General features: G+C 43.4%; 1 protein-coding gene across 2 annotated transcripts in view; it reads left to right on the top strand.

The window, feature by feature from the left end:
- Dclk1 (doublecortin like kinase 1) overlaps window positions 1–24,412 on the top strand; it is a 298,047-nt gene that overhangs the window by 188,043 nt on the left and 85,592 nt on the right. The window lies entirely within an intron of this gene.

The raw sequence follows: 24,412 nt of genomic DNA, 5'->3' as shown, positions 1-24,412 counted from the left end.
AGCCAGGCGGATCTCTGTGAGTTCGAGGCCAGCCTGGGCTACCAAGTGAGTTCCAGGAAAGGCGCAAAGCTACACAGAGAAACCCTGTCTCAAAAAACCAAAAAAAAAAAAAAAAAAAAAAAAAAGAAAACAAGAGTGGCCAAAGCCAAATTTACTGTAATTTTATCTTTTCTTTTTAATTAACACACAATGTGCCTCTTTACTGTATCCGATATGATAATTTGTGTAGAGTGTGTTTTAATCAAATCAGGGTGATTGGAATTTCACGCTCTGGTCTTGTCTTTGCTTGGAGCCTTCAAATCTCTCTCTTCTAGTTCAATTCTCGTTATTTGTGATACAATCTCTGTAGTATATGGAATTTCTCCTGCTCATGTTTGCTTTTACTCCAAAAAAACAAGGTTTCCAGATGTTTCTTTATACACCTACCCGAAAGATGTAATTAAATTTCTTCCCAAGGACATGGAACCATGAAAAACATACCTCATTTGTTTCCCATGGCTTTCCTGGAAGCCTTGGCTGTGACCACTGTTTAGTGTGCCTTGAAGAGAATTCATACTGCAGCCCAAATGTCCAGGATAAGGGGATTTATAGATATTTCGTAGTTCGTGGAATTATAGGTAATTCTAGTAGCTGTAATTGGGACTTATTTAGGCTTTCATAGACTTTAAGTGTGAATTCAATGTAGACCTTTTTTGGCAGTAGTGAAGGAAACCCAAGAAAAAAACTAAAGAAAATTCTAATCAATCTCACATAGTGTACTTGTACACATTCTGTTTAGGTACTTACTGGTTTCATTAACATAGACTTGAAGACCTCTTCCATACTGATATTTCCTGTGACTGTTGTGAATAGATGGCCCCTCAATTCTGAGTGAAAGTTTCTTGTTATAAACACAAGAATTAAGACGGAAATGAAAATATGTAAGAAACATTGATCCGATCCTTTAAGATCATGATGGTTACCCACAATGCGTCTCGGTATACCTTCTGGAATCGGATGTGTAACTTCCTATGGGATTTACTGAGTCAAGCTCCTGACTATTCTGTTTTTGTTTTTGTAAGTGGGTGGCTTGGGTTTCTGGAGACTCCAGCATTTCCTTACCATCACTGCCAATAAAATCACCCCAGCTAATGACAAAAGTTGATTGATGTACCCTATTGACAGAGCACCTATTTCTTATTCCATCCATGATCTAATCAATAACCTTTGATAAGGAAAGAGTTATAGACAATGACTCATTGTGACTGCTTGTCATAGCCAGAGCAGCGTGACCCGAGTGGCATTCTGCAGATTGGCGGGCACATCCTTCAAGTCTTTACTGAGGTGGTGAAATGCCACCTTCAGCTGGCATGTCATATCTGGAGCATCGTGTGCCTCACTTACCAGGGTGATTGGGTAAAGGCATTATTAATTTCTCCCCATACGATAACCATCCCCTGGCTTCTTTCCTGCCTAATCCTGCACCTCAGTCTATCCTCCAGACTGCCACTAACTGTTTTCTCTAACATTCAGTTCTGTTGACATTATTCTCATTCTTCAAAATATTTTGGAAAGCCAGGCGGTGGTGGCACACGCCTTTAATCCGAGCACTCAGGAGACAGAGCCAGGCAGTTCTCTGTGAGTTCGAGGCCAGCCTGGTCTACAGAGCAAGTTTCAGGAAAGGCACAAAGCTGCACAGAGAAACCCTGTCTTGAAAAACCAAAAACAAACAAACAAAAAAAAAGATGAAAGGTTTATTTGGGCTCATGTTTCATGGTCACTTGGATTTGTCATTTCTGATTTGTGGAGACGCAGAACATCATTGTGGGCATGTAATGGAGCAAAGTTGCTCATCTTAAAGTGGCCAGAAAGGAAGGGGAAGAGGAGAGGAGAGGGGCAGAGAGAGAGAGAGAGAGAGAGAGAGAGAGAGAGAGAGAGAGAGAGAAAGAGAGACAGACAGACAGACAGACAGACAGACAAACAGACAGACACATACACACAAGTACACACACACACAGAGAGAGAGAGAGAGAGAGAGAGAGAGAGAGAGAGAGAGAGAGAGAGAGAGAGAAGCACAGAGACAGAGAAAGAAAGAAACAGAGAATGAGAACAGACCATGGAAAACACACCTAAAATGTACCCTTCAAAGGCACATCTCTTTTTTCTTTTATTCTTTTCTCATACATTATGTCCCAGCAACAGTTTCCCCTCCCTCCACTCTTCCCAGTCCTTACCCCACTTTCCCCCATCCCCCAGATACACTCCTTCTCCATTTGCCTTAAAAAAAAATAGAGCAGGCCTCCCAGGGTTATCAACCTAACACAGCATAACATGCTGCAATAAGACTAGGTACAAACCTTCACACCAACGCTGGACGAGGCAACTCAGTAGGAGGAAAAGGGTCCCAAGAGCAGACAAAAGAGCCAGAGATACCCCTCATTCCCACTGTTAGGAGTCCCACAAGAACACCAGGCTACACAACCATAACATATATGCAGAAGACGTAGCTCAGACTCTTACAGGGTCTGTGATTGTCACTTCAGTCTCTGTGAGCTCCTAGGAGCCCTGGTTAGTGGATTCTGTGGGCTGCATTCTTGTGGTATCCTTGACCCCTCTGCTCCTGCAATCCTCCCTCCACACTTCTGCAAGGTTCTCCTGGCTCTGCCTAATGTTTGGCTGTGGGTCTCTGCATCTTCTCCCATCAGTTGCTGGATGAGGCCTCTCTAACGACAATTGGGAACCGATTGTTGGGCAAGTCACAGATCTACGAATATAGCAGACTATCATTAGTAATCATTTCACTGAATTTTTTCCCAGCCATGTTGGTTTATGTCCTGAGTCTGTAGGCCTCTGGTTCTTGGCCATCCAGGCAGTGTCAGGCATGGGCTCCCTCTTCTAGCATAGGCCTCAAGTTGGACCAGACATTGGCCTCAGTAGCCACTCCCATAAATTCTGCACCACCATTACCCCAGCACATTTTGGAGGACAGACAGATTGTAGGTTGAAGTTTTTGTGGTCAGATTGGTGTCCCAGTCCCACAACTGGAAGCCTTAAAGGCACACCCCTTAGTAAGCAGCTTCTATTAATGCCCTCCTCAAGTTTCCACCACCTCCCAATAAGCCATCAAGATCTGCACCAGTCAGTAGATTAACCTGTTCATGATGTCCGTGCCTTCAATGCATCCATCAGTAGATTAGCCTGTTAGTGACATCAGTGCTTTTGTTATTCAGCCACTCCAAAGAGTCCTCACTTCTGAATACTTCCACTATGGGCATCAAGCCTTCACCATACAGCTTTTGGGTGACATTTCAGGTCCACATCAAAGCAGTATTTGAGATTGATCTGTTACCTGCTCCACTGGCCTCCCCTGACTCACCCACACCCAGATGAGTTAGATGTCTTTTCCTCAGCTACCAGAGGGACCTCCATATACCTCTTGTCTTCTAGCCCAGCACACCAACCACAGCGCTGAAACTATCCAAGTGTACATTCACCCTTCCTGCACTTCTAAATGTCTGCAAACTCCTAACCACAATTGGCCTCTTGTTGTTTGTTTTTATAAATGGGTGTTAAGAGTGATTCTGAATGATCAAAACATACTTAAAAGTCAATCTGAGAAATTTTCATCTGAGGTTTTATTTCTTTCCTGCAAGAAAAATAGGCATTCAAGACGACTTAAGTATGATTGCCTGTGCAATTGTGCTCCAATTTAGAGTCACTCTTTCTACTAATCTTCATTACACCCAAGTGTGTAAAAATGAATCATTGTCTGTGAGTGTTTGGAGACAAACCTTGGTGAAATCTGAGCCCTTGCTCATCTTTTTGGTTCTGTCTACCCTTGGAGTTCACACATCCATGGCAGGCCAGGGAGGGAGGAAGGGAGGGAAGGCAGGAGGGAGAGAGGGAGGGAGAGGGGGAGGGAGGGAGGGAGGGAGGGAGGGAGGGAAGGAGGGAGGGAGGATGAAAAGAATTGGGATGTGCATGCACAGCGGCTCAGGGCTTTGCATAGCCTTCCTCTAACACCCCCACCCACCCTCCTGGGACACTGAGTACTTCTGTGCCCACGTGCCTTTCTTCACACTGATCTGTCTTGATTATACATCACTCCTGGATGCAGCTCAGGTGGGGGAAATGTGTTACAGCATCAGATGCTTAGAACGTGCTAGCGTTTCTCCCATACCCAGGCTAGAGCAACCCTCTCCTTTCTGCTGCTAAAGCCACTTTCCAGGGCAGGGTGCCAGTTCCACTCTGGAGCTCTGATGGCAGACTATACTAAGTTCTCGTCTATCTCAGGCTCTAGGAAGCTCTGTTGTCCTGGGTCAGTCATCGCCTTGAGTTCTTCGTCTTTAAAATAGAGTCACATTGGTGTCTACTCAGAACATGAAATAAAATTCTGCATGTAAAAGACTTGGCATTGGGACTGGCACATAGACATGTTCTAGGAATGATCAATATTGATGATTCTGCTGGAATCATTGTGTATCTGCCTTTCTTTTTTAAAGTTGGAGACAGGGTTTTGTTCTGTTTTGTAAATATATGGTGTCTGGAAAACAGTTGCTACTCAGGAAGTGTTTGCCAAGTGGATGGAACAGAACTGGAGTGGAGTTGGTAAGCAAATGGCCGGGAAACTCCACAGCATTCTGGAAGATCTGCATCCACCCCCACCTACTTCTTCTTCCTTCACGCGTGGAGCCCCTGTGCCTCCCCTGTAGTCTAGAAGATACTGTCATGCAGGAGAAGTCTTTCTTTTGGTCTCATTTCTTCATTCACACTCATGGAGCAAATGGTCCAGGCATAGCTTCCTGTGTGAGGGGCGTATCTGCCACTACACTGCTGGAATGGACTCAGGGTGTTTGCATGTTACCACACAGGGAGACCTGTTTTTTCCATGTTTTAACATATTTCATACACCTCTTTCTTTCCTGGGAAACTCCAGACCTTGTCATTCTTTTTTCTAGCCCAGAAAATGTCCTTGAATTATCCCAGGCTGTTTAATCTTCTGCTCACATACGGAGATAACCAGGTGGAGTGACTGAGGCTGCTTAGGGGAAGGCATAGAGGGGGCAATAAGATAGGAATGAAGCAGATGCTACTTATGGTGGCACATAAGTTAGCTACCCACTGACCATGGAAAAGCCAAGAATGGATGGAAATCTTGTGAATGGGAGCTCCTTAAGGGCAGTAGATCCTGGATCCCCTATGGGGACCTGAAGAATGCTCTAGAACATTTGTTTAATTGTGTGGTCACTGCCTATTGAATTTTAACTGGTATCTGACCCACATTGTCCCAAGTCTAAAACACAGAAGCAGCTCAGAATATGAGAGTTCAATGGTGAAAAACTTGACAGTGTTTCCCCCTGTCGTGTATATGAAGGATGATTCCACTAAATTAAACTACTTGTAAAGACGTTTGTTCATCTGTACCTCATTTTAGATCTGCATTTAAAAAAAAGTCATTTTCCTTGGCTTTGATGCATATTCTGGAGATCGGGATGTAGTGACCAGTGTTAGTGGCTATCACAGCTTTTAGAAATAACGCAGTAATGCCTATAGCTTACCCTGAATTTTAATGGACGCTCTCAAAGAATAAAAGTGTAGCAAACACTACCAGGGAATAACTGGTGCAAGCAGTTACGAGAGAAGAGAAACTGTTCTTAGAAATGGTGGTTACATAATGTGGATTGCCTCATACTCTTCGGGAATGTGAGGGCAGACGGAGTCTCCAATCATGACCCACAGCTGATGACAGCCACCAAAAACTCCTTGACTTCTTCAAGGCTTTGTGTTGAATCCCACAGTGTAGTTGTTACAGAGCACTGAGTAAAACCATAGAATCCCAAGGACCAGAGAACAGCAAGCATGTACAAGGGGAAACTGAAAATATCCTTCCGTCAGTTTTGTTCTATACCCAGCCAAGAGAGTGAAAGAATTGTAGAGCGGAAAGGCATCAGAGAACAGACAAGGTGGAGACTGTCTCCAGGATGAGTCCTCAGCAAGTCTGTTTCCCAAGAGAATCCTTTTCTGCCTGAGGCAGAAGATGCTTGGGGCAGCACAGACACAGGGCAGCGCGAAGCAGACATTGGTTTTTCCGGCATCACAATTTATTTTTATGGCGGCTTTTCTGAGATGGAATTCATGCTCTACATATTTCACTCACTTAAAGTGAAGAACTTGGTGGTTGTTAGAACAGTCGGAGGACTGCGCATCCATCACAACAATCAGTTTGCAGCCTTTTCCTCACCCCAGAAATAAACCCCATACATGCTGGCAGTGCCAAGAGCCATTTTGATTCAATCAAAAAAAGGAAATCTTTTATTTGAAAGCACAAATTTATACTAGTCATTTTTAATAAAAATGTTATAATTGGAGACTTAAAAAAATCTCTGACTTAGAGACAACTTGAAAAATTGAAAGTCCTCAATATAGTAGATAATCCAGCCTGTCTCTGTGTTCACATTGCTGTTCTTTCTTTAAATGTTTGTAAGACTTAACGTTGTGCATTACTTCCTTAAGACAATTCTGCTGCACAGAGCGCTAAAGGAATGCCCATTCCTGGCCATTTCTAAAACCATTTGTAATGTCACTCACGTACTGAGAATATGCCTTGAAAATACTTCGTGACCTTTGTTCAAACACCATATTGGATGGTTACCTTAGTAATTAGTTCCTAGAACCTGCAGAAGGAAAGGTTGGCCAAAACAATGAAGTCTATAAAGGAAAACACTACAGCTCAACTTGAGGGGCAAGGAACAAATGTAAGATACATGTTCTATGAAAGGCTGCATTTTCTAATACACAAACATTCGCTAGTGGGAAAAGGAAAGGACAGATCCCAGAAAGTGGATGTGGGACATTAACAGACAGTTTACAGGAAAGTGCGGACAGGTAGCTTATAAAATACATGGGGCCGAGTTTTAAATTCACCTTGTAGGAAAGAAACGTGAACTAACACAACAGCCAAGTCCCATATCTCCCTGAAAGACAAAAGGAAGTGTTTTTGAAATCAAGGGGATCCCCATCCTTGTGCAAAGCTGGTAAGATTAACCACCACCCATCAGTCCATAAACACCTTGAAGGCGCATGTCTCTCGGATGAGACATCAATTATTCAGCAATCTTGTCTCTAGAAATTGTGCGCACAAGCGTACTGAAGTGTACCACAGAGTTTACTATTTTCTTTATAATCAAAAAATCTAGAGAAAACAAGTAAAAACCACCAATTAAAGTTTGGCTAAACAGACTATGAAATAAATATTTAAGAAAACACATTGTTGGTAATAACCATTAGGTCAATTGAAATGAGCTAATCTGGTAAGTGGCCCAAATCGTGTTGTTAAGTGGGGGAATGAATGGGCATTTTGCATGCTGCCATTTATGACAAGCTACTTCAAAACTGCGGCTGCTGTTTACCTGTGCTTGCCAAGCTAAGAGAAAGTGAGGAGGGGGCAGACTTGACTTTTTTCTTGTAAGGTATTTTAGTTGAGACTTTAAAAATCATTTTAAAATTTAAGACTATTTTCACATTTAAAAAAGTAACCATTGTATATTATAGGGTACTGGAAATGAATGAAATCTGAACCAAAAGTTGAATTCCTTGATGAGGTGGGAGTATACTTAAAGCCTGTGTAGGCATCCTTTAGCCATGTTGCATGCATGTATGCCTTATCCGCTCTGTTTTGTAACTTGCTTTTGTCATTAACAAATACTACATGGCATTAAATATCACTTCATAATACATTTAAATGAATATGTTGTTATCATGGTGTAGCTGTTTCAGTCTATTGGCGCATTTTCATTTTATTCCCACCACAAAATGAAAGAAAATTTTGGAGAGAGCAAAACTAAAGTAGGAAGGGAGGCTTCTAAAAACTTATTAAGAAGTTACAGCCAAGAGTTGGACCCAGGGGAAGATGCTGGAGCTGTAAGGGACACAGCAAGGCCTGGGTCCTAATCTTTATCTTGGTTATTGATAACTTTATCCCCTTAACTTTTGGCATATCTGAACTTCTATAATAGCGTGGATCATCTTTACAAAAGTAACAAATCCACTGAGGAACTGCTTTCACAGGCCCTCTTCCCCTACCCCTTGAAAGTGGGAGATTCTCCTAAAATGTTTTTATTCACTGTATGTGAACGTTTCCTAAGATGAGTCCTGTAGAACTCACTGGAATCCTGCCTGCTGTCACTAGGTATCACTGTGTATCCCACATCTCTCTTGGCCTAAATCATGTTTCAGGGTTCTCTCCTTTCTATCAGATATATGAAATACCAGGGTTGAAACAAGCCAAGGTTTCTTATTTCTTAATAAGAGCAAAACAAAAATATTTCAATACACTTCAGTTAGTGTTTTTGTGGAAAAGAAAAGTCACCATTTCCATGTGAAACTGTGAACACAGCTTGACACTCTCTGTTTTGGAAATAAAAGACCAAATTTGCTTATAAGAATACAGATTGACCTTGTGATTTGCATACAATTGCAATCAACCCAGTAAATATTTGAAGATGTTAAGTCTGTTCCCCAAACAAGCCATCCACTGAAGTCATTTTGTGAATCATTTTGCCAGAGACAACTGCCTTGCATATTGCAGTAATGACTCATTTATTTGGTGGCTGAAGGCCAGACGTAAATTGAATATCATTTGATTTCAAGCAGTCTGGCCACAAGTCAACTCTAATGTTTCCCTTCTAACCAGACTCTTTCCACTGAAAGACCACAATCCCCCCAAATCCTATGTACAGCCATTTAGATGGCTGCCGTCACATGGTTACAGTATTTATTAGCCTTGAAAAGCTATAACTTAGGACCTGCCTAAGTACCGCACAGGGAATTCATTTCAAGCCACATTTGACCCTTGTTGTAAAGGTGATCTTCAAGTGGATTTAAAGGAGATAAATCACATTTTCAACCTAAAGCCTGCTTTCTCCTAATAAAAAAAAAAAAGAGGCTTTAGATGTCCCTAACCTTTTCTTCTTTTCTTCACTTCTGGATTGGAGATTAATCACATGTACCCAGAGACGTAATTTCATGTCTGCTGTTTGGAATAGGAGGGAAAAGAGATCAATGGCTTATGAAAAGCCTTCTTTAAAATTAAACTGTACAGGCAACCATCGTCTTAGGCAGTGGATGGTGAAGGGTAGGTCTCCTTAGGTGGAACGGTAAGTCATGAGGGCCAAACATGAGGAACAGGAGAATACACAGTACACAGTAGGCAACCTGAGTACAGGAAACGCTTGGTTTTCTGAGTAAAACACACAGAATTATTCCCAGGAATTAGCCCACTCTTAACTTATCCCCTTGCATATACAAATGTGAAAATATAGGAAAAGGAAATTATTTACTTAGAAATTTGTTGTACTTCAGAACTTTGCCATGTATGCATTTAAATTCCACAAATGTGGCAACATAGTTTCCTCTACAATTCTTGTTTTCATAGGTATGGCTTTGTCCTTTCAAAAATAGCCTGGTCTCAGGACTTTGAATGTTGGGACTGGAGACTGACAAGTTTGAGGCTAGTCTAGGCTTGAGCGTAAGATCCTGTTTTAAAAACAAACAAAAAAAACAAAAAGCAACAAAAAACGTAGCCCATGATATAAATGGGATCTTAGATCTCTCTCTCTCTGTCTCTGTCTCTCTCTCTGTGTCTCTGTGTCTCCGTGTCTCTCTGTCTCTGTGTGTGTGTGTGTGTGTGTGTGTGTGTGTGTGTGTGTGTGTGTGTGTGTGGTCAGACAACAGCTTGTGGGAACTGGTTCTCTCCTTCCCCCATGTAGGTCTCTGGGATCAAACTGGTGTCATCAGGCCTAGTGGAAATCACCGTTCCATATTGAGCCATCTTACTAGCTCAGAAACTGTCCCTAAAGTGATAGAATGAGCCCCTCCTCAGGCAGAACTCTAGTATTCCTCTTTTCTCACCATTTCCTCCTCATACAATCAATGGCTCCTTGAGGGACTTCGACTCAAGGGCAGAGCTGAGAAGCAGGTTCATCAGCCATGGGGTTTGTGACCCCCTAGTACACTAGCCGGAAATCCAACAAACCAGACAGCTGGATGTCAAAGATGAGGCAAATGTGTTGCCTGACTGCAAACTGGTGTAAGGGTTTACTGTGACTCCAAGTCCCCTCGGAGGGCCTTCAGTGAGCAAGTCCAGACTGACAATGAGACACTCACCACAAACGCCTTTCTGCTTGTTTCAGCCATTTTCAGCAGCTTGCTTTACCTGGCCACCCCCACAACAGATTTCCTGTGTGGCACTTGAACCCCTGAAATGTCCCCATGAGGACCACTAGTCAGTACGTCACTCCAGTGATTGCTAATTGTAGATAATCTCTCTGTCTCTGTGTTTCTCTGTGCCTCTCTGCCTCTGTCTGTCTGCCTCTGCCTCTCTCTTTCTCTCTCTCTGTCTGTCTGTCTGTCTCTCTCTCTCTGCCTCTCCCCACCTTCCCCACGTATACGTGTGTGTGTGTGTGTGTGTGTGTGTGTGTGTGTGTGTGTGTGTACACACACTTCTATGTGCCATCTCTCCAGATTCCCATTTCTGCTTTAAGTTGCTAGGTTTGGGGTTGTTTTTTTGCTTAGGGTTTTTTTTTTATCCAATTTAATTTTGGGGTGAACTAAGCAGCTTGCCGCTCCCTCTGGGACGGCAGTGTCTGGATAGCTATCTACAGACACTACTAACGCTGCTCTGCCGTGTGGGCGCTGTCTGCTTCCTGTGCTGAGTAGCAGAAAAAAGAAAGAACCCTGTTTCATCCCCGTTCCCTGACTTCTTCCAGGCTGCTTTCCTCAGAGTAGCCAAGCCCCAGCACAGCTGTTCCCAGAACACTCATTTACGTGCAGCATTGATGTCTCTGGCGGATCTCCCTGGACCTCCTCTCAGAAGGCCTCCAGAAATGAGATTTTGTTTGTGTGACAGCAATGAGATTATTTACTAATCATCATTGCTGGGGTTTTTCTGGAGGTGGGTATGTCCTTCTTCAATTCTCCATGAGGTTATTAATTCTACAGCTTGCCTCTGCTTAGAACCATACCTAAACCATTGTTTATGTATTGTAGGACCATTGTAGGACCTTAATTCCGTTCCCAGTATCCGTATGGGATGGCTTAAAACCACTTGTAACTCAAGTACTTGGGAGATCTCAGACCCTCTTCTGGCTTCCATGGGCACCCCCACACATGAAATACATTCACACAGACACATACGTATAAATAAAAGAACTAAAACATAAATCTTTAAAGATAAATAAGGTTTTAAGTGGGCTATGCCAATTCGATCTTTTCTTATTTTTTTCTATCTCCTGCCAAATATATACATTTACATTACTTGTTTCTTCCCAAAAACATTAGGTAGGATAAACTGGCCTGTTAGTTAAATGAAATTTGTCTAAGAAGTGGGTTTACATCAATTTTCCTATCACACAATGCTTTTTAATCTGTGTAGAGCCTTGTCCTCTCCTGCCACAAGCTGGTGCTTTCTTCCTCGCAAGAATCCAAATGTCTACTCCTGGCTTTGTAGTTAGGGTTTGATCTTGGCTTCTCAACGGAATCATTGATGCCACTGTAGGCTCCACGATGATTTTAGCTGAAGAACTTTCTTCCCAAGCCTTGTTTTTACCTTGAGACAAGAAAGCAATGACCATGAAATCCCACGTTCCCCACTGGAAGTCTTCTGTCAGAGGAAGGCCAGACTGACTTCTCTTCAAATATAGAATCCTACATGGTGGATATCTTCGTTCTTAAGCTTAAGCTTGGTGTCCACTCCCCAGGACATTAGATGAGGGTAAAGGCCTTTCTAGAAACTTCCTTTAGATACAAGTTCCTCCTATCACCAAGAACCTGGTCCTTCTGCTTAAATTACCTTGTAAGATCTGAACAAGACCTTTACCCAATTGACCTGTGGAATTTTCCTTAAATGTGAACCTCAAAAAAATAAGCATTTCCCCGAAATCTCCATGATTATCTGAACTATCCATAGAATTACATTAAAATAAACTAATAAATTTCCAGGCCCACAGTTTCAGAACCACACCTGAGGAAAGGGTGTGGAAAGTTGAGCATTCACTGACAACCCAGAAGTGAGTCTGTCGTCAAAGGAGTGAAATGACACTGTAAAATAATGCTCTTTAAAAAGACATTTGGCTCTGCTTGTCATGTGCTCTTCTCTAGAGCTGTGAATATTTATTTATTGCCATCAGTGGCCCGGCTTCTCAAATGATCCCCAGAGTACCAGACTCATGCTCAAGTGGGTTAACATCTGGGAGCTGGCTTATGAGACTGGAGTCTCTGGGGAGTGAGCATGAGAATCTTGGTTTGTCACAAGCACCTCAAACTGCTCTCAGTGATATTTGGGGTCCACCATTCTAAGGGCCTCTCTCTGTGGGTATAGACAATTTCTTCCCAAGCTTTGATGTGAATGTGAAGGGCCAGGAACGGTGAGTTTTTAAAAAAACATATCCTGACTGTCTGGGATAGGACCCAAGATGCATCAAAATCCCAGGAAGATTCTGGAGCCAGAGAGCTTCCCAGTCCCAAATACCTTGAACTCTAGTGGACATCACAGAACATGGAGTAAGCAAACAGAAGAAGAATAGACCCTACCATCACCCACACTATGACATGTCATAAACACATAGAGGGAACACAAGATAATTCAGCAGTACTACCTTGCCCTTTGCAAATGGCACACCACTAGAAAATGACAAGTATGCTGTGTGCAGCCTGGAAGTCCAATTACCTCTCTATGCCTCCCAAGGAGCTCTTCCAGACACCCTGATCTCTGACCTGCTTGGGTCTGTGTTCAAGGCTACTATACCTAAAATACATCTTTTATCTGCATGAGTGGGACCAAGCAAGGCATAAGAAGGCTTCACTTAAGGAGGGGGTGTCAAATTTTATTATTTCAGTTCACTTTTTTTATGGGTTTTTGTTGGTGGTGATGATAGTTTCTTTTGCTTCTTTTGCTCAAGAGGTAATTCTTCACTTTGTAGCTCTCAGCTCTTAAATAATACATCTATATACTTCTTAACATATCTTTCAGATCTTCCCATCTTGGAGCTAGTGAGAGCCAGGCGGTCATGTGCTGCCAATAAGTAGGGCAAGCTGTTATACAGAAGTCTGCACTCAAGCCAGGTTTCAGGAGGAGAGACTATTGTTTCTGCAATAGTTGAGACAGGATCTGAAATAGGATGTTAGTTTTTTAGGACTGATTCGTCTTGTTAATTTATTTCCTCTTTACTTTGGCCCTTTTGTCCAAAAGCTATATTGCATAACTATGTCTCATACTGAGCCTTGGAGTTTTCTCAGCATTTGTCTTACCCTTGTACTAGAGATTTAAAAAAAACCTTTACATTCCATGGCTACACATCACTGGGACCATTTGTGTTTTTAATTGTGATATTTCGAGCCTCACCTCCAGTGATTCTAAAGCAAGAGATTCAGAGAGGTAAGACCGTGTATTTTAAAGGATTAAATTCTGCTTTATCTCCTGCAAGAGGGCTATGGATAGTGGTAGGTGCTTAGTCTTTCCTGCCTGTGGGCACAGGAAGCCACCATGCTGCATACACCCCTCATCAGGACATTCCAGCATAGTGAGAGTAAGCATGTAAGCTAAGATCGTTATGTCCCAGGGTACCCCTGTCTCCCCACAGCCCATCTTTACCTTGTGTGGATTCCATCCTCCTCATCATATCCCATGTCCATCTCTTACATTTGTCTATTATTTCTGGCCACAGCCAGGCCTCCATCTTTCCTACTCAGTTGCACACCTTTGGAGTCTCACAGCACCCTGAGTGTCCTTTAGAGTGTGTGGAGTAGATCCTATCCCTACCCTTAAATAAGTCTCTTCCATAACTTCACCTTCCACTTTGATTAAAATGATACCTGACCTGACCTTCCCAATTGTGGCTTCACGGGACCCCACCTTCTTCCCTTCCCTCCCATCTACTCATGGCTGGCTTCTTCCTGTATCCAAACTTTCAATGTCCTCTCTGCCCAAACACCTTCTCTGACCACCAATGTAGAGGACCACCATTTACTATGCTTTTAATTCTTGGCAAAGCCCCTAAAAATCAGCATGTATTGTTGTCTCTGTCTTTTTCCAGCCCATTTTTTTTTTGCATTCCAAGCAAACATCTTGTTGACTAATCAGAAATCACATTCTACCACTTAAAATATCAGAAAATATTTGAAGAATAAATTTAAGTTGAGCAGGGGTTAAGAAGGAGTAGTTCACAGTAGACAGAGAATGTTCTTTGCATAGATACCTAGAGACAGGAGGATTCTTAGCATACTTAAGAAACTAAAATTACACACCCAAGGGAAATGGGGGCAGAGAGCTGAGGTAGGCAGGTCCCTTGAAGGTTATTTGAAGGTCATTCCACAAGAGAATGAGGTGTCATTGAAGTTTCTAAGCAGTGGAGCATCAACCTTTTTCCTGACAAAAATTCCTTAAGATGACTGTTACCAAAGTGACTTCATGCATGTGATGGTAGATAAAATGATTAGCCATTGAAAGATACCAACTTGTAACTCATTTAGAAAAGGGATCATTGCACCTAAAAGTGAATTAAAGCTCTTGAGAAGGAGAGGGATGGTATGCTGACTTGCACATGGCACATCAGCACAGCCACACGAGTCTATGGAATGACCTAGAACGTGAGATCCAGGCCCAGATACCCAGCGATCTAGTCACAGCTGTGTGACAGCCATGTGTGTGGTAGAAATAGATGAGGACCAACTGAGTGAGATGAGGGAGAGCTGTTTATTCTGAGCTCGGCATAGCAGAGAGTGAGCCTCCCCCATCTGCATTTGGGCAGAAACTCAGAGGCAGGCGCAGGGAGCTCTGCAGTGGGAGAAAGGAGAGGTGCGGCTATGCCCTGATGGTGGGTGTCTGTGGGGAAGCTGCAGGCGGGCTGTCTGGAAGTGAGGCATCCTCTGGATATGGTTAGGGGGCACATTTGGCTTTGGTCAGTTAGTCCCAAGTTGGAGATGGTAACGAAAACCAGGAAACCCTGGCCACTGAAGGCTGGTTGACTTGGAGGCGGCTGTTTGGCTCCCCAGGCTGGGATTAGAGACAGTGCTCTGACATTCTGTGCTTCTGACTTCAAGTGTGCTGCCTTTTGGGCTGGTCAGCATGGGAAGGGTTGGATTTCTGGGCAAGTAGCTGCAAGTTTTTATATGATCCAGTTATTGCCTCCATTACTCAATCTCAACACAGTCAGACTCCTGGAAATACTAAGAAGGCATCACACTCGGGCCAAATGATGTGGAAACCAGGCCGCATTGGAAGGAGAGGCATCTATGGATTTTCTAGGCCTGTCACTGAAGATTCTCAGGACCTTTAATAAAAATAAACACATCCATTCAACAGGGGCTCTTCGATTTCAGTAACTGCAACTGCGTTGCTCATCAAAGACAACAGCACCTGACCGAAGTACCATGGGTCACTGCAGAGGTGGCAGATTATTCTTCTTCTTCTTCTTCTTCTTCTTCTTCTTCTTCTTCTTCTTCTTCTTCTTCTTCTTCTTCTTTTTCTTTTTTGCCTTTTTCAAGACAAGGTTTCTCTGTATAGCCCTAGCTGTCTTAGAACTCACTCTGTAAACCAGGCTGGTCTTGAACTCAGAGATCTGCCCGCCTCTGTCTCCCGAGTGCTGGGATTAAAGGAGTGTGCCACCACCACCTGATAAGGTGGCAGATTCTTTGTGAATGGCAGATGACAATGACATATTTTTTTTTTAAGTTTTCTTTTGGGATCGTATTCACTGTTGGTGGAGAAAGGGTTCCCATGGTGAATACACTGATAGCAGGAGCATGACTGTTGACACTCAGAAAGACGAGATCCTGGCTTCATTGCAGCCAACAGGTACCTCGTGTTGTCAGGTTTAATGACTGAGTTCACAGACTCCCACATCACTGTGGCTAAGGAGAAAACTCTCCTGCATAGAATCAGCTACAGGGGCTCCGGATCTTTGCGTGGGGCTCCTTCCTAGAAGGATCTCTGCATGGGGCTCCTTCCTAGAAGGATGGTTGCAGATAACATGTGCAATCTGGCAGGAAGATGTCTTGCTTAGAGTGTGGTTGATCCTGGGCTGTGCTCTGATCCCTTCTGCAAAACTCAAGCTTGCCCTCTGCATGGCAGAACGTTCAATTTCTTTACCCTGTGCTTCTGTGAACTCCCTCACCTCCAAATTATCAATAGGAAACCACCAGAGCAACACAGCCCATCCAGTAGTAAGAGAGTGCTGAAAGAATTTGCTTAGAACCAATTTGTGCTGCTAAGACTGCAGAAAGAATTAAAAACAAATGCAGTGTTGCCGGGCGCTGGTGGCGCACACCTTTAATCCCAGCACTTGGGAGGCAGAGCCAGGAGGATCTCTGTGAGTTTGAGGCCAGCCTGGTCTACAGAGCAAGATCCAGGACAGGCACCAAAGAGAAACCCTGTCTTGCAAAACCAAAAAAAAAAAAAAAAAAAAAATGCATTGTTGAGGAATCCAGGCAAGTGATGGACAATGTTTTCATTAATTCCTTCAAGGAGGAACTAACTTAGGGCTACCCCAGGGAAATGCTGCCTAATGGAGAGAGGTAGTAACGGTTCCCAACCAGAGGGAACAGGTCCCCATCATTGGCTACTGGGCAGTGTGTGGAGATATTTGTGGTCATCACAACTAGGAAGAGGGTATACCGTGGGTAGAAGCCAAGGATACAATTTTCAGCTGGCGGTTCTCCTCTGTAATTGTGTGGGAGGAAGAAAGGACAGCATCCACTTCAGAAAATGAAGTTCTTGTAGGAGGAGGCAGAGTTTTGTTTGGTGTTTTGAGGCCTTCCTCTTTTCTCTCCTTTCCCTTAAGGCTAACATTGCAAGCCCGCCACAGGGACTGTGCATATGAGAAGAAGAGATAGAAATAAGGGTAGGAACCCAAGTTACTGAGCAGTCTCCTGGAGCCAAACTGTCTCCCCAGTTCAGGACAGCACAACCCTGGACTGTTAGACAAGAGACAATAGCTTCTGTTGGTTGACTGTGAGGGAATCAGGCAAGTATTTGGAAAAGAGATTCGTTGTGGTCACCAAAACTCTAGATCTGAGGAATGAGTCTCCATGTTAATATAGAAAATGCCCGTGCCATCGAGCCTCTCACAGATGTTACGTAATGTAACAGCTCTCAGCAGAGCCTCTGAAGTCACGAGGTGTGCCAGCACGTGGGCACCGCCTGGCGTGCTTAGCTGGTGTTCTGAAAACTGTGCAGCATCATTCGGGGAGCTACCGCAGCCAGCCACACGTGTCTGTATTTTTAGATGACACTTTTAAGATCTCAGTTGCTGGGTCTTTTCCTCTCCTGTGAAACCACCGAACTGATGCCTTTGCCTCCCATTCAGCGTGCTCCTGACATTACTTTTCTAAGTGTTTAGTGCTCGAATGTCTCGATCCTACTGCATTTATCTTAGACATGCTGCACACGGGGCTCAGGGAAGCAGCCTTTGCTCAGATCCCCAGGCAGCGGTGATGACAATGTAGTGTCAGTGTGGACTCAGAAGCCAGGTGGGGTAGAAACACAGGCTGGGTCTCAGTCCACCCTGGAGCATGTGGCTGGAAAGATGCACAGAACCCCTTCATTTGCCTTCCAAGCTGTTGCGAAGTGTGAAAATCATTATATACCGTAAGAAGTAAACTCTAGTCATCAATGATCCCAGCAATGCTCTGTCTGGCTCACCCACATAGGCAAGCTGAAGATTAACTGAGGATGGCCAGGCTTCAAAATCTATGAGGCAGAAGGTGGTGAATCCTTCAGGCATCAGAAGAGCTTGGAGGAATGGATAGCCATTCCAGCTGTCTAAGAAGAGAATGTTCCTGAAACTAAGGGTCATCTGAGTAACCACTGATGACCTTAACATTCTCAGAGGCTTCCTCCAACTCAGAGAACATGAACATCTCAGGGCAACTTTTTGGAGAAGTAGCAGGTAGCATGATCTCAGGGCAACTTTTTGGAGAAGTAGCAGGTAGCATGACCGGTGCTTGCTCTCTCTCTCTCTCTCTCTCTCTCTCTCTCTCTCTCTCTCTCTCTCATTTTCTCTCCTCTCTCTCTCTGCCTCTCGTTCTCTCTCCCCCTCTCTTTCTCTCTCTCTCTCCCCTCTCTCTCTGCATCAAGAGTTTATGCCATTTTTTAACAAAAATTGCTAGAACCAAATGTACTTCCTGACTCTTTTGCATATATAGCAACAGAGACGAGGCTCTGTGCCTTTGCCAAATTAGGAGGGAGCTTGCTGTTGTGATCAGGATAGGACACTGCTTGTAATGAGTTCTGTGAGATCGAATAATCTCAACAGCTCAGAGAGACTAAATGGAGAGGCTAGTGATGCTTTTATTCTGACTGGTGTTAAAAAGAGATAATGGTAATAAATATCTTTCTATATTTAAAGACTGTTTGCTACCCAGCATACAGCCTCTCCCCAGGGTTGTCTAGACAACCAGGGATGTTCACCTGCGCTTTGGTCAATGTTCTGCCGCAGGTGCATGTGACCTCTTGATCCACTGATGCTGTGGGCTCCCAGGTGAGCTGTTGGCACTTCTGTGTCATTCTGGAATTATTTCTAGCCCTCAGCACCTGCTGCAGCACGTCAGCCTACCTACCAACTGTTCCTGGGTGCAGGGAGGATCCGCCTAGGTAGAGATTCTCATGCTACCAGGAACACTGCCAAAGACAATGTCCCGCCCCTCCCCATCCCTCACTGTCTGTGTTGTCTCTCCCAAGCTGCCCATTTATTGAGTAGCATGTCTGAAATGAGGGGACCTGAAACTACCATCTACTCAAATGCTCAGGGCATCCGCCAAGTGAATGTCTATGCGGAGCATGTGAACCATGTGGAGGATGGGGACTTTCAGCCCAGAGAGTTAGGTAGAAACATTTCCAAAGCAGAGGAGTCCCCGTGCCTCCCCTGTGGATATAGTCACCGCAATCCATGCATCTGGTGTGTTTTCTGTATGTATCAATCAGCTTTCTGTTCCTATAAATCCTGAGACAATAGCTTAGAAAGTTGTTTGGGCTTACAGTTCTGGGGGTTTCCAGGGAAAACTGGGCAAGGCCCTTGCTTTGAGCCCCTGAGAAGAGTGACATGTCGTAGAAGGAACATGCGACCAAACTAACTGCTTACGTCTCAAGCCAGCCAACAGAAACAGGACAGGACTAGTGTCCCACAATCCCCTTTAATGGTATGTCCCCAGTGACCTAGAGCCCCTCTTTGGGCCCTACCTCTCAACGGTACCACCACTTCCCAGTAACATTGTACTCAGAACCAAGCCTTCCCACACTGGCCTTTGGAAGCACCTGTTTACAATTGTACATGTGCGGGCTCTACCAAGAAAACCAGGGACTGGAAGTTTTATCAAGGTTTCATCTGTGCCTGGGGTGGAGCATAGTGGCAGAACACTTGCCCTCATGTTTAATCTCCAGTTACTAGAGAATAAAGCTTCGTCTGTACTGTATTAGTCTGCCATCCCCAGGATTAATGCTTCAAGGTACAGTTGAAAAAAGGAATAATGTATTTTGCCTCATTGTTTTCAGTCAATGATTACTTGACATCATTGCTCTGAGGTCTTAGGTAGAGCGGAGCCCCCACAAGGGAAAGATGAGGCAGAGGAAAACTGACTGTTCATTTCATGGCATCCAGGAAGCAAAGCAAGAGAAGAATCCAAAACAAGATATGCCCAGCAAAGTCAAGTCCACAGTGGCCTCTGCAGACCCTACCTCCCGATCCATCCAGTATGAACTCATGAATAGATGAACTCACTGATGCAGTCAGTGCCCTCATGACCCTCTGTAAAGCACCACCAAATAGTAGACAAGCCTTTCAACATGTGAGCCATTGGAAACACTGTGGATCCAAACCATAACGTGGGCTGTATTAGTGACTTTCTATTGCTGTGATAAAAATATCATGGCCAAGGCAACTTATAGAAGAAAGAGATTTTGAGGCTTATGATTCCAGAGGAAAAAAGAGTCCATCATGGCAGGGTGGTCGGGTAGCAAGCAGCAGTCATGGAGGCAGAGGTGGGAAATGGAGAGCTCACATCTCCAACCACAAGCAGGCAGCAGAGGGAGCAGAATGGAAGTAAGGCAAGGTAATCTACCCTCAGAGCCCACCCCCAGTAATGTACTTCCTCCAGCAAGGCCACACTTCCTAAACCTCAAACAGCACCACCACCTGGGAACCAGCTCTTGAAACACTCAAGCCTATGGGGGACATTCTCATTCAAATGTGTAAAAATGCATATACAGGCCTGTTTCTTCATCCATGTTATTTAAACCACGTCTTACAACCACAATTTGCATTGCCGTTGTAGTTTATTAACCTAGGGATGATTTAAACTGTACACAGAAGACTATGTGTAGGTTACGCTAAATATGACAATATGACACCATTTCATACAAGAGACCAGTATCCATGGACTTTGGTGTGGAGCCGAAACCGAACCCCACACATACCAAAGGACATGCGCTCACTCGGTAGGCTGTGATCTTTGATAGCAAGTCTGGCCATTTCTTCGGTGGTTCACAGTCACCTTTCCAATGTGTTTGAGGAATATCTGAATTGTGTAGCATCTCCACAAAGGACATACAGCCTCTTACAGACCTGATCAGTCAAGTCCAAGTATGTAATCCAACCGTAATAAAAGATGTGATTGCTGAAGGGTTGATGTCTCCGTATATGAGGGACCAACTTCTTCCTAGATGGAGACAGAGACAATGTCCTTTATGGAAGCCAAAAGGCATTGTATTTGCTGGCTCTTTAGGTCAGTTTGTTCCCCATGTTTCAAATTGTGGTTTTAAGCTGACAAGGATTGTGACATTCTCTCTGAGGGAATTTATCATTTGTTTTTCCTCATGACACTTTTTTTTACCTTTATAAAATGTGATTCCAATAAAAAAAAACCCTGAAAATTCAAACTTTTAACTGGAAAGCTGTTGGAGGACTCTCTCCCTCACCACCCCCCATACACACATCATAGCCCCACAGCATTCTTTAACTAAGTTTATTTTGACCCTAGAGAGAGAACAAAAACAAGTAATTTTATGTTGTTTCTCTTTCTGTTATCCAGCCAAAGGCTTTGGAATTAGACTAATCCCCAGCAGGACTCAGGGAGCCTCATTATTACCCTGGGGGCAAGTGGCATGAGATTTGTGCTCTTTGTGACCATCCTTCAGACGCCTCAATCCTCACATGATTACTTTCCGATAGTTCGACATCTCAAAGTCAATTCGTTATTTCTCTTTTATGATGCAATGGACAGTTTGGTAGAAAGTTGGGTTTGATATCTTGAGTTTTTAACTAATTTCTTGACACCCTTCCTGTGAACCATACTCGTTTACTCACTCCTCTTCCCCTTCTCCTGGTCACTGATAGAAATTTCCCAGGATGCTGTCACAAATGAAGAAATAGAGTTAAGCTCCAATATCAATTGTGTAGAAATGGGGATAAAATCACCCCGCCGGCCTAGAGACTTGGGTTCTGATTTGAGTCACTTAGCTCTCAGAAAGTTGGTTTTTCTCATTTGTAAAGTGGGGTGGGGGTGGGGTGGATGGGTTCGATGAATACTGGGAGTTCACACAAGTTCTCACGGGGAAAATATCAAACCAGGTCTTATTTGCTGAGCCCCTACTCTGTGATCTTTCATAACTCACATGCCAGATAGCACTCAACAGAGTAAAGGAGCGAGGCAAGGCAATACATGAATACATCTGATCGATTAATAATATGAAGCGGACTAAGTTTAAAAACTTACTGAAATGCCTCCATTTGCTCTGATCAGACCAAGCTGTCTGAATCAACAGTCTGATCTATTTCTGGGAGCTGGAAGAATCTCAACTTAGTGTGACAAGACTGGTTCTGTTGTGCTGCTAGCTGGACTTACAGCTAGCAACTCTGGTCCCTGCGACAAACGTCATGAGGCAAAAACCCAAAACCAGCATTTGAATCTCCAGCTCCAGCTCAAAGATGGCTAGTATTAACAGTCCATGCCATCTGGTAACTTTCTGTTTTGCCCGCTCACTCCCACTAACGAACTGAGCTTTCAAAATAATTATCTTAAATTTATGTGACCTCCAGATGTCCATGACCTTAAACGAAGAGCCCCAGTCGTCCTGCCCTAATTACAGCCTTGGTTTTGATTTAAAATCAGAAGAATCTATAGTTATTTAATGGCAATTTGTTAGAATAACTAACAGTTTTCAAATGCTGTGGTTTATGAAACAAAAATTAGAAGGGGAAAAAAAAAAGCATCACTGCATTTGGTGTTGCAAGCTCCAGTTTTGTATTGTTCAGCACCATGCCTGCAGCCCTCAGTGCCTGGCACATAGTGGGCACTTGATAAAAATGTAACTGGAGGCATGCCCATAGACCAGCCACACTGTGATGATTCAGTTTAGTTGCTAATGTGCTGCCAGAAGACGGGGAAGATGTCCAAAATCTAGGACAAACTCCAGAATATATCGTCAGTTGTGAGGACAGAGTCCTCAGCTAATTTGAGGTTTTCTTCTCTGGTTCCAAAGCAGAGCTTTGTGAATTAAAACCTCCTGGGACACACACTAAGCCACTGCATTCCCACACCATGTGAATAAACCCACTGTTTCGGATTGTGTCTTCAGCATTACACGTGTTGTTTCTTGGCCATTCCTTTGATTGTGTTGATAAGCCTATAGGAGTAGGTTTTTGTTTTGTTCCGTTCTTAATCTTCTTTCAAGAAACAATTCCTTCTCTGAGGCTCCCTGGGCCGGCCAGAGCAGTGCTCCAAGTCACCACTGGGAGAAATTGGACTGACCCTGAGTAGGTCAAGGCCTCGATTCCTTTCTCTCTCTATTTTACTATGAAAAAAAATTCAGAAGAGACCACACATACTCATACCTCATGGCAGGATTCTTCCTCCTTGTCGTCTTCCTCCTTGCTTCCTCTTCCTCTTCCTCCTCCTTCCCTTCCATTAAATCATTTCTCTTCGCTTCACCTCAGTTCAGTGTAGGGGGCTCTTCTCTGCCTCATATCTATTGTTTCTAGTCTTAGAGCATTGATGTGTCTTATGCACACTTGTTTCTCCTTTACTAGGCAATGGCAACCACCTTTCTCAAAGTGGATAAGGTAAAGAAACATATTTGCAACCTACAAAATGACAAATTTCAAGGATAGGGAAGTAAAATTTCAGCATGAAGCCAGGCGTCAGTGTCTGTAAATCTGGATCACAATTTTAGTGATCTGGAATTGTGAATTCTTAACTTAAAAGATATAATGAAACAATGAACATATTAGAGTGTGTGTGTGTGTGTGTGTGTGTGTGTGTGCGCGCGCGCGCGCGCGCACTTCTGAGGATTAAATCCAGGATCTTGAGGATACTAGGCATCCCCCAGACCCATTCTTTAATTTATAACTACTACTCTTGAAAACATTCAAAAGGTTAACATTCAACAACCGTCAAGAAAGAGAAATGTTACTAACATCATTTTATGCATAATAGATTAAAGAATAAAATTTGAATGTAGAACACGTATTCTTACAAGCCAATAAGAGAAAGATTCTCTCAATCTCAGGCAATCAAAGGCCACTAATAAGTCATTGCAAAAGAAGATGTACAAATGATAAGTATGTATGTAAAACAAAATCTGCAACATTACTGGCAATAAAGCCACCTCAGATTTTAAGCAACAATATCTTAATTTTGTTTATAAATTTTCCAAAAAGAAATTGTAAGATAATGCTCAACCACAAGAAGAGGTCAGGAAAATGACCATAAGCCAATGAAAGCATAATTTGAGTGAAACACTTGAGGACAAGAGCTTTTAAGAACTTATGGGAGCTGGGGAGATGGCTCAGCAGTTCAGGGGTGAGTTCCCAGCACCCACCCACATGACAGATCACAACCATTGGTGACTCCAGATACAGGAGATCCAATTCCCCCTTCTGGCCTCTGTGGGTACTACAGGTGTATGACGCACATACAGGCAAGCAGGTACACATACACAAACACAGAAAAGTAATTTTTCAAAAAGATACTTTAGAGGAAAAGTTACTTATCTTCCAATCCATCAAATCCACTCATTCAGCAAATATTTTTGAGCACTTACAGTGTGTTCTTCCAGTTACTAAAAATTGAATTAAGTTTCAAGGACTAAATATTTATGAAGGAAATAACTGGGTGACTAAATGCTCATTTACAAGGGTGCTACTAAGTTATTACAGTAGCAAAATGCTGAAAGCAGTTTAATTTAAAGTTTGAGTGCTTAAGTGAACTAGAATATTCTATGTGGTAAGATGCTTGACAGATGCTAAAGGTCAGGGTCAAAATGCCCACGAATTAGTTCACTTTCTGTTGCTGAGATAAAGACCAAATGAGACCTGGGGAAGAAAAGGCGCTCTTTTGGCTCATTCATCCCTACTCATCCATCCTTGAGGGAAGCCAAGGCAGGAAC

Source organism: Peromyscus eremicus, chromosome 6 (assembly GCF_949786415.1).
Source record: "Peromyscus eremicus chromosome 6, PerEre_H2_v1, whole genome shotgun sequence".
Classification (NCBI taxonomy): Eukaryota; Metazoa; Chordata; class Mammalia; order Rodentia; family Cricetidae; genus Peromyscus; species Peromyscus eremicus.
Note: the sequence above shows the minus strand (reverse complement) of the source record. Positions and strands in the feature narration are given on the sequence as shown.